An 11,002-nucleotide genomic window follows, 5' to 3' on the forward strand; every position below is an offset into this window, starting at 1 on the left:
TCTAACTTTCTAGTTGATTCTCTTGAAAGCATATTGGAGTTAGTCCATACATATTGCTAAGCGAAATTTTGGGTGAGGTTGTTAGACCCCCGCTTTTTCACTATGTTTCCTTAAAACGACGATTGAGAATATTTTATCAAAGTTGTTATCACTACGGATCTTTAACAACGACGATGTTGAGTTGAACACGTTCAAAATCATTGCAACTTGAAGTAACAAAGAATTCAAGGAGTTGAAGAAACCAAGGAAATCAAGCATGATGGATTCAAGGAGTTTCTGAAGCTTTATTTTTTAATCCATATGTATTAATAGTTTTTCACTAAAATTGACAAAAAGGGGGGTTGTTAGAGCATTGCTCGGTCGAAATAACATGTTGCTATATCAAGCTTGTTGTCAAATTTAGTTGATTAAAACTATATCTTGATTTCTAGTCTACAGTTAGTCAATTCTCGGATTAGGATAAAAGTGTAGTTGAGAATCGGACATCACTGCATTTTACTGTTTGAAGTCGAAGATCAACCGAAGGTTTTAGAGAACTTCTTCAACAAAAGGTAAATGAAGACTGAACCACCTATTTCTCAAGTTATATTCATCCTTCTATTTATGAGACGATGTCGCATGACTAATGACTATTGCAAGCATATCAAGAATTTGGAGTCAATTTTATCTTGGTAGTTAGTTCTCGAAATATATATGACTAAGCTTAATGAACGTTTGTTCATACTTGATGAATTTTTGTTAAGAACAATTTATTATTCCTAATCTGGATCGCGATTCTTGATTATCATTCGAAAATAGCCTGGAACAATGATATGTGTCATTGATGTTATTTGGGAATGTTTCGAATTGACTTAGAGAGAAATATAGAACTACTGTAAATATGGATGCATGAAATTATGCATACCAGTTCCACAAACTGGGAAAACTGTTATAGGTCCGGAGTCGTAGTACGTGTACCCAGTACATGTACCGGTGTAGCTATATATTGACAGTGGTAGGCATACCCGGTATGCATACCTAGTATGCATAACGGAAAAAAACTGCTGGTTTTGGAACCAGTGTGGTATCCATACCCGGTAGGCAAACCGAAAAAGTTTTGTAAGATCTGGAATTTATTTTTGTTTTAAGGGTACACATACCCGGTACATGTACCATGACAAAAATAGTCATGAACATGGTAAAGTACACGTACATGGTACACGTACTTGCTCTGTGGAATATTTTCAGATGCACAAAACATTATTTATGTGAGATAATTAACGTTTGATTAAATCTCTAAAAACACTATATAAACATGATTGATCACATTATAACCTATGGTTGTGACTCAAGCTTAAAAGTTTTAAGTGTTTATGAAAATTATTAAGCTTATGGTTCAATCGTCTAGTTTCGGCTAACCGTCCATGAATAATGTATTACGGTTCATGCAACCATAGTGTGTATCTTGATATGTTAATCTCATTTCAAATATTCATCTAACAATATATATTGTATGCTTGGTTCTAAAGATATCTTAGCTTAAACCTAAAGCAACCTATACTTTGAAATTCTTTTGAATGGGAACCTCAACCAACTGGGATCTTTGAATCCCTGACACTATCTTTCTGTGTCCTAGTTGTAAACTAGAGTTGTCCTCTTCCTAAAACCCTTATAGGGTTTAGCGACTAAAAAAAATTCACCTAGGGATCCATGAAGCCAGGTCCAACTATCTTTTATCTTGATAGTTCGTGTATCCTGATCTTGTTTGATTGTTGAGATGCTCACTCGAACAAGATAAATAGAAATTGCAAAGTTCTCTTCGTCTCAAACTTTGTGATTCCACAAGTTTACTAGTTGTGACATGAATAGTAATCTAGGATGATCTTCGGGAAGCATAAGTCCGGTTTTCGAGGATAGTTAAATTTTGTCTATTACTATATGATTTTCAGTCTCACCTTGATCTACGATCATAAAGCAAATCACCAATATAGGCTTATCTGTGAGAGGAAGATTGGTTTAAATTCTTCAATTGAGTTGAAGCAACTTTTATGCTGTAAAGGACGTCAGCTAAGGGAATCAATTGTGCGGAGTCCTGCTGGGATTCAAGAGGCGTAAGGAGCGCAACTGTAACTGAATTGCTTTGAGGATTTAATACGGTCTCAACTACATTCCAGTCTGAAGTTACTTGGTAGTAGGCTAGTTTCTGTAGCGGCTTAATACAGTTTGGTGTTCAAATCTGGATTAGGTCCCGGAGTTTTTCTGTCTTTGTGGTTTCCTCGTTAACAAAATTTATGGTGTCTGTGTTATTTCTTTTCATTATATTGTTTATCTTTATTATTGAAGAATCACAGGTTTTACGTAAATCAATCAAAGTAGATACATCCATCTGTTTTTGTTGGATACGACTTGAATGATTCTTGGATATTGATCTTTGGAATCGTCCCAGAATTCTCACACGTAAATCAGGTTTACGGACTTGTTTCTATAAACTTTCTGATTGTGAGAGAAAGAGATATAACTCTAAATATTATTCCTTGATTGAGATTCATTAAGTTGAACTCTCGGAATTGTATTTAAGTTTGTCTATACAGGTTTCCTAAGAAAAAGTTGGTTGTGTATTTAGTTACCCCCTTATTTGCAACTGATATTAGAGACAAATATACAAACTTTACTTTGTATGTTATGTTTTCAGTAAATACTGACTTGAAAGAACAAAGATAGAAATTGGACAATTCAAGTCTGCTGTTACTAACATCGAACTTAAGAACGATGTATTTGTTAGTGCCGATATGTCTTCAGGTTATTCATGAGCAATTCTCAACATTTATATATTCATTGTCTAAACTAACAAAGCTGAATCTAGTAATCAAATCGATTATATTTGAATTTTGGAACTAAATTTTACAACCAAACTTGATATACCACCGCTTGGTGGGTTCAAGCGAGCAATGCTCTAACAATCTCCCCTTTTGTTAATTTTAGTGAGTGACAAAACTCTTTACATATGGAGAAGTTGATATCATCGCAATCCATATATCTTCTTTCCCTAAGTAGATCTTCTTTTTTTAAGAAGAGGTTTGACAACCATGAATCACCATGAAAGAGAATGATAAAACTATTTGAAGTAGAATATTTTTTTTATAGTATAGTCTAGATAACATATAGGAACAAGTGAACCGGTAAGAAAACTCGCAAGAACACCTTTGAAAATTGTTGAAAGAATAACTTAATTTATTAAAAATTAAAAAAATTAAAATAACTAGCCTTGATTTGTCTGGAAAATGTGAAACCCAACCTAGTCCAGGCATATTAAGGATTCAAAACGATGAAAAAAATTACAAAAAAAAATAATATGGAGAAAATACAAAATCATTTGGTGGTATTTGGTACAAAAAAGATTAATTTTTGTACTCGATGTCAATAACTTGAATCTCGCACTAGCCTTTATCGAAGAAGAATTTAAAATCAAAAGGAGAGTTATGTGAAATAAGTCTATCTGAAAAAAGTTAGCTAGCTAAATTAGAGTCTACTATATGACAACAATATAATCTCTGAACCCTCTAATTCATCCAGACACTAATTTAAGTGAAGTAGTGGTTGAAAGTCTTTCCTATACGGCAGATAAAATGTCATTGGATATGGGTGACATTCTCTTTTCCACTTAGGTTTGATAAAATCCATATGAAACCTTAGTCGTCCATCTGGGTTTGTTGATGGTTAAAAACGATTTGCTGGTTTTTGAGTAAAAGTAGAGAGTGTTGTGCGATAGGGGGATCCTCAATTAAGCAAACTGTCTAAACCTTTAACAGATGCACTGCACGGGAGTGTAAGACTCCGGCCTAAACCAGGAAAATGGCCGTTACAGAGTCGATTCGGTCATAAAGAGGGATGAGGGTTGATCTATTTGAGAGAAGCTGAGAATGTGTGAGATTAATGATAATTGATGGATTGTGGATGTGTTGAATTCTCCGTGTCGGTAGGTTGTACGTGTTTGATGGACTGATTGAGTTCTATTTAGTTAAGTTAGACTTGGTTGAGTTATCAAATCATAAGTTTATTATGAACCTATTTATTGCAGAAATCATTAACACATTGATCTTTAGTAAGTGGTGACGGTTTAAGAGGAGTGGAAGAATGGGGAAGTGGGAAATCGTGGTTAAACCGGTTTCACATTATGCAGGAGATTTGTTTGATTGTCCATCCACTAATTCACTTACTCCTTCAACTACCAACACGACTTACTCACTTTCTCATCATGGATGTACTATTACATCGCGCGTGTGGTAGACCGCCAGACCAAATCCCTAGTGAATATTCCTCCATGTGACATGATTTTTATTACATGAAGTCTGCAAGGTAGGCGTATATTTAATTGGTCAATTGTTGACTTGGCTAGACCGTGAGTCTTAACTTTGATGAGTCGAGCATAATTCTCAATGACGAACGTGACATGCTCTGTGACTCATCATTATATATGATGGATTGAGCATAAGGTGTCTGCTGGGACAACAATAATGCTTACACGTCGAGTCTTATGAATTTTGACATATCATTGTGCCAACTGAGACAACAATAACAATCGAATATTTTGGACTGACGAACGTCGGTCTGATGAGATTGTTGGATCGATCATGGACCGACATGTATTCTGATATGTCAAGTATTTGAAAGGAAATCAAATATTGCCGAGTTATTATAGAATACTCATCCTTGATCCACCATGTCATGAGTAGTCGAATGACAAAGTATAGATATTAAAATATTTGCGGATGATCGACCAAGTGGATAATCGTCCAATGAAATATTGGAGAATGGCTCACGTGGATGGTCGACCAATAAAACATTGCTTGATCGAGCAATAATATGTTGATAACAAAACCGAACAATATTGATAGCTGGATCAATATGAATATTATTGATGCTCCGACTTAATGGAATTATCATCAAGTATGAAACCCTAATTTTAGGGAACCCTGGATCCAGAAGATGGAGGATTGCATAATATAGGTAAGGATACCGATCGGCCATTAGTGGTGGAGAGACCGGTTGGACGGTATATTGAGGATTGTCCAACTGGTGGACTATTCAAAACATGAATTAAGAAACTGTGCAACCGACTGGCCATGTTAGCCAAGTGGACCGGCCAACTTCGGACATGGTGGTGTACGGGCCACCATGTAGATGACCGTCCATTCCTGATAATTTGATATTTTTCGTTGGACATTTGAGCATTATTTTTTATTTTCAGAAGAATTTGATTTTGACTGAAACTCTCAATTTTGCTTGAATGAGTAAGTAAGATTTTTGCTTAAACGTCTAGTATTGTAAATATTAAAATAATAATATTTTAATATATTATATGGTGTAAAGATCTAATGGTCGTAGGACCAATTGCTTAGTTAACCATATGGTGGATTGAGCAATATTTGACAAAGATATGGAAAATCAAGAGTTTACTTGAATGAGGAAGTCCTTAATTAAGAAAATAATTCCTCCATAATTAAAATAAAAAGGTGGGGCCCGGCTATGGGTTGGTCCTGTCAAAACCCCTTTTTATGTGGAAATCGAATAAATATTGCTATTATTCATGAGTCATCATAAATACCCTTTTCCATTATATATATATATATATATACCCCTCACCTTACGGAAGGAAACACACAAATATCTTTATTCCATTTTTACCCACTGAACAAGATTCCTCTTTCTACTATGTTTCAGCCACCTCTTCCATCATCTCCACCGCCTCCAAAATCACCACCATCAAAATCGATCAAACCAAACTCCACCACCGTCATCTCCACCGTCACCATCACCATCTCCACCACAAGTTTTTGTTCCCTTTTTTTTCCCCAGTGAGATTCGAGAGAGAGATTTGAATATTTTAAATGATTCGAATGAAATCACCGATTACTTTTTCGATGCATTTTGAAATCTCCAAACAAAGCATCAGAATTTGATAAACAAGGGTCGGATCTTAAAAGATGAACAATCTTTAGAAATCTATGGTTCGTTATCTACTCCTACCTCCATCTCGGTATAGGAATCAAATCTCAAGGTAATCATATGAGTTTTTCTTTGACCATGGGTATGATGAGGTATATGATTTCCAAGTGTAAGGAGTTAGTTGTGATTGTCATGTCTCTTTGTAGTATTCTAATCAACTCTTTTGGTTTTGATATAAAAAAAAAGTTAACTAATCAATAGCATTCATGTTCTTCCATTAGTGGTTATTCGAAAATCCATATCAATAGTCATAATGTAACCTTTATTTCGGGCATATAATTTATCATTATAGTGTCTAAGCAATAACCCAGTTAATTCAATTTAATATATGCGAAAAAATGGAAAACAATGATAGAATTACTTGTAATGAGTTCAGTGGTTTAATGGAATTTATCTTGTTTTAGTATGTGTTTATTGTCTTTAAATGTATTAAGTAACTTGGCTAGTGGGTGCACACGCTTTACTGATTGATCTTGTTGGATGCATCAATCCGCACAAAACATGTTACACGGTTAAAAGCTTAATTTGTTTGAAATCAGATGTTATTTAATGTTTTCATGCAAGTTCAGTATTAGTTGTCAGGCGACACATATATCATATACAAACAACCTAGAACTGGTAGACCAAGTGTTTGTGATTTTTTTTTAATGTTATTTATGTCAACTATGAAACTTCCAAACAATGTTTGCCATTTATATCTAGATTTAAACTAGTGTAATTCGTTAGTTAGCTGTAATATGCATGTGTTCCTTTCAATGTAATTTAAACACAAGATACTTTGCTTGAATTTATATTTAGGCTAACTTTATTGATATCATCTCATCTTGTATAGTTGGATGTTGATATTTACGGTTTATGTTTATTCCCTACTTTTGGTGTCAACTTGATTCTTAAACTTATTAAAAAGTAATATGTTGTGCAGCTAGATGTGACTTCAACACAACTTTTGTTGTTGGTGTTTCGGTTCTTGATCCTTGCAAACTACATGTCATACCTCTATACGAATATGTAGTGCAATGGTAGAAAAACTGACTCCACGTTGGAAGATGCATGTTCGATTCACACCAGGTTCACTAATTTTAGTACATCAATTTTTGGGATCGGTTGTTGATATTAGATTTTGGGGTCAACTTTGGTTGTTGACATCATATTTTCGGATCAACTTTGGTTGTTGACACCATACATAATCTGAACATTTTTTGAATTTTTTATTTTGGTATCAACTTGTGTTGTCGACACTAGATTTTGGTGTCAACTTTGGTTGTTGACACCAGATTTTGAGATCAACTTTGGCTGCTGACACCATATTATGATGTCAACTTCGATTTTTGACACCATATTATTTCTATTTTTATTTTCTGTTTTTTTTTATCAATTTTGGTTGTTGACACTATATTATGATGTCGACTTCGGTTATTGACACCATCGACGACGGTGGTGGACTGGCAACGGTAGCGGTGGTGGTGGCGGCGATGGTGGTGGTAGAGTATTAGTGACGTTGAGCGGTGGTGGTGGAGTGGTAGTTGAATGTTGTTGTTGGTGGTGGATATGCAGTGTTACTAGTGGTGATAGAATGGTGGCGGTGGTGGTGGCGACAGTGAAGTGGTAGGGAAAGAAGCTTAGTGTATTTTTAAGTAAAGAAAAATATTATATGAGTGAGGATATTAAGGTAATTTATTTTTAAATGGATAAGACTTTTCAAATGATATGGTATATTTATTGTTGTATAAAGATATATTTGTTGGGTATCAAAAATAGGGGTATATAATTAATGTACTTTTGCAGTCGGAATATAGAGAAGATAAAAGAGGTAGAGAAAAGTTTCTATTTATCAGTAGCATCAGGTTACATGGAACAATACCTTATATACACAGGTAGGAAGAAAACCTTAGAAACTATATTGGGCCGCACATCCATGGGCTACAAGCCCTAAAACACTCCCCCTTGTGCGGTCCAGTAGAACTTCATATGCAGTGCTTCAAATATAATTTTTTAAATGTCGTCTTCTCCTTGATGACATGGGTCGAAATCAGTTGCCTCATTAAAACTTTGACAAGGAAAAATCCAGTGGGACAAAATCTTGGTACAACTCTTCACATATTGTCTCATATTTTACATATAGTTCATCACATGTAATAAGATTTTTAAACATCGCCGAGTCTAAGTTAATTGTCTCCTTAAAACTTCGTCAAGATAACCCATAGGGGGGAAACCTGAACTAAATAAAACGAGTACAATATTAGGTAAAATTAGAACATAGTTGGATGCATATACATTGCCTCATTAAAACCTTGACAAGGAAAACCCAGTGGGATAAAACCTTGACGAAGGAAAAAGAGTACAACGTGACTGATGCAAGTAAAGGTGATCCGTCGCAGATGATCACTTTGCTCCGTTAAAGTTGACTAGTTTCTTCACAACTCCTAAGGCAGAAAATCCTCATGGGAAAGGAAAGAGCTTTAGTTGGGAAATTACATTCCCGGTGTTTGTTATTGTCTCATTAAAAACCTTTCCGAGTAATAAAACCCCGTGGGAAAAAGCAACCTCGGTGAAGGAAAATAGTTCAACACACTATTAGATGCTCCCCCTGATGTCAGACAATTTTAATTCATCTAATGCAGTCAGAAGAAGTTTATCACACTTTACTTTGGTGACTTGAATGTTTATAAGACCTTGTTGTTGATTATGGAAGTTACGTTGCATATAAACTATCGCGTTTCATTTTTTTGATTCAAGTATTTTGAATATCAACGTTATCTTTATGTCTTCAACGTTCAACGTACTTGATGCTTTTAGTTGTGCATCGCTAAAAACCTTGTCGAGTAACAATACCCTTTGGGAAAAACTATTCTCGATCGAAGGGAAAAAAAGTACAACACAACTTCAAGTTCGAAGCGAAATATGTCGACATCATATCCTTGGATCCTCACCCTGATTACTTTCATAGTTGTTCCAGACAGTTCCTTTAGTCATGTACTTTTGGAAACTGAATATCGGTAATGACTTAGAAAATAGTCTACCATATCTCCCTCCTGATTACTTTCTTTGGAGAAGAGATTATTGTTCGTTCATAATCAACAACTTTTGAATTGCACTTTCATTAGCATTCCTTTTTATGTCTTTGCAGGGATAAAATTTTTTTATATCAATGGTTACTTTTAAGTTGATGATTACATTCACTATACCATTCCAATGACGTTGCATTGGCGCTGAGCTATATCTAGCTAACAAATTCACTGAGGATGTAACATTTTTCCGAGTACATTATGTTAAGTACAATAATGCTTCTATTATACTTAGATAAGGAAATTTCATCTCCCGACACAACTTCGTCATCTTCCTTTAGACGAATTGGTCATTTATGTACATTTTGAAGTCGACTAATCATGGGAGTGCTAGCAGGATGCATGTCTTGCCTGACAATGGATATATACAAACTGGTGGAATAATATACCACAAGCTCGGTCTTCTTGTTCAGAACATAGATAAGATCGAGATTTTTCCCAAGATTTTCATCTCAAATTCAGATTTGAAATAGCTTGTAAGATCTCTTATTACATTAAGAGTACTTATCATGTCCATATCGTTGACATAGATAGCTATAATTCTGAATCAGGAACTTATTTAATACGCATGGAACAAAACCGTACTTGTTTATCCCTTCCCAATCAAATAGTCACTTAGACGGGTATACCACATCCTCCTGATTGTTTAAATCAATAAGTGAGTGTTCCAGTGTAACTGCAAACACACTCCGTGGTTTAGAGTCATTCGACTTGGGAAGCAAAAGGCCATCATGCACTTTTGCAAATATCTTTGAGTCTAAATCTCCAGAGATATAACCACATTTGCTATGTTTCAAGTTCTTTTGAAACTACCAAGCAAACTAATTAACTGAACGTTATGATGTTCAAAATAGTATGTGATCCAGGGGTTTGTGAGAAACCTCGCGCCAGAAGGTGATTCTTTATACTTTAAGACCTCATTCCTCTCACTACAGACAAATAACCACATATGTCCCAATGCTTTAGACTTGGTTGGTTAGCACTACCACACCAAATACCCGTATATTTGTCAAAGAACTAATTTCTACCTGGATTCCCTGGGCCAAATATTCTCTTTATTTGAAGTTAATAAAAATAAAGCATGGTTCGATCTCATTATGCTCTACTTATGGAGCAACTATTTATGAATTATATCATCAATATGCACGCATGATCCTTCCATTAACTCATGTGTATTCTCATAATCCGTCAGGATTTCATTGTTCTCTAGAATCATTTAAAACTTCGGAGCGTCCTCCAATATTGATTCATGGACATAGTCAGAGACAATCAAATGAGATGATTTCATTAATAATACAAATTAGGTTGTGTCTTACTCATCTACTTCCTTTCTAGGTGAGCATTGATCGAACCTGGTGGTTTCTCCATCTTCCTTTATGGAGACAAGGCCTCAACTACACTTCCACCAAGTGTAGTTGCAACCTTCTGAAGTGACGATATTCTCGGGGTTATAGTGACCGACAATGATGTCGCATTTATGAATACAATAAACGAAGTGTTTCCATTAGCACATAATATGCTTTGTATGTTACATATATGGTTCAATGTGATAAATATGTGCAAGTCCCAAATTTGTTTATCAAAGAGAAAATTATATGATGAGATTAAGCACTTATCGGAAGATGAACGAGCGGATGTGAAAGAGGAAATTCATAAACAATACGAACTAAATTACGCTAAATGGTTTGCTTTCAACGGTGAATGGGAATCATTGTATTGGTTTCTCACTGAGGATGAGTATTATCTAATACTGAGGATTTCTAACCTTGCAGGAATATTTGCATCTGCTATGTGTGATCTTGTCACTTTAGCGACATCAGTGTACATTCTGAAAATCGATTGTTCTTTGTCACTTCACATTTACATTTGTGGAGTACAAGAATCAATATGAAACACAGTGGGAACCACCACGAAAATTCCTGCCGTTCCCTTAGAAATTACGTTTTCTTATC

This window comes from Papaver somniferum, chromosome 3 (genome assembly GCF_003573695.1).
Source record: "Papaver somniferum cultivar HN1 chromosome 3, ASM357369v1, whole genome shotgun sequence".
NCBI lineage: Eukaryota > Viridiplantae > Streptophyta > Magnoliopsida > Ranunculales > Papaveraceae > Papaver > Papaver somniferum.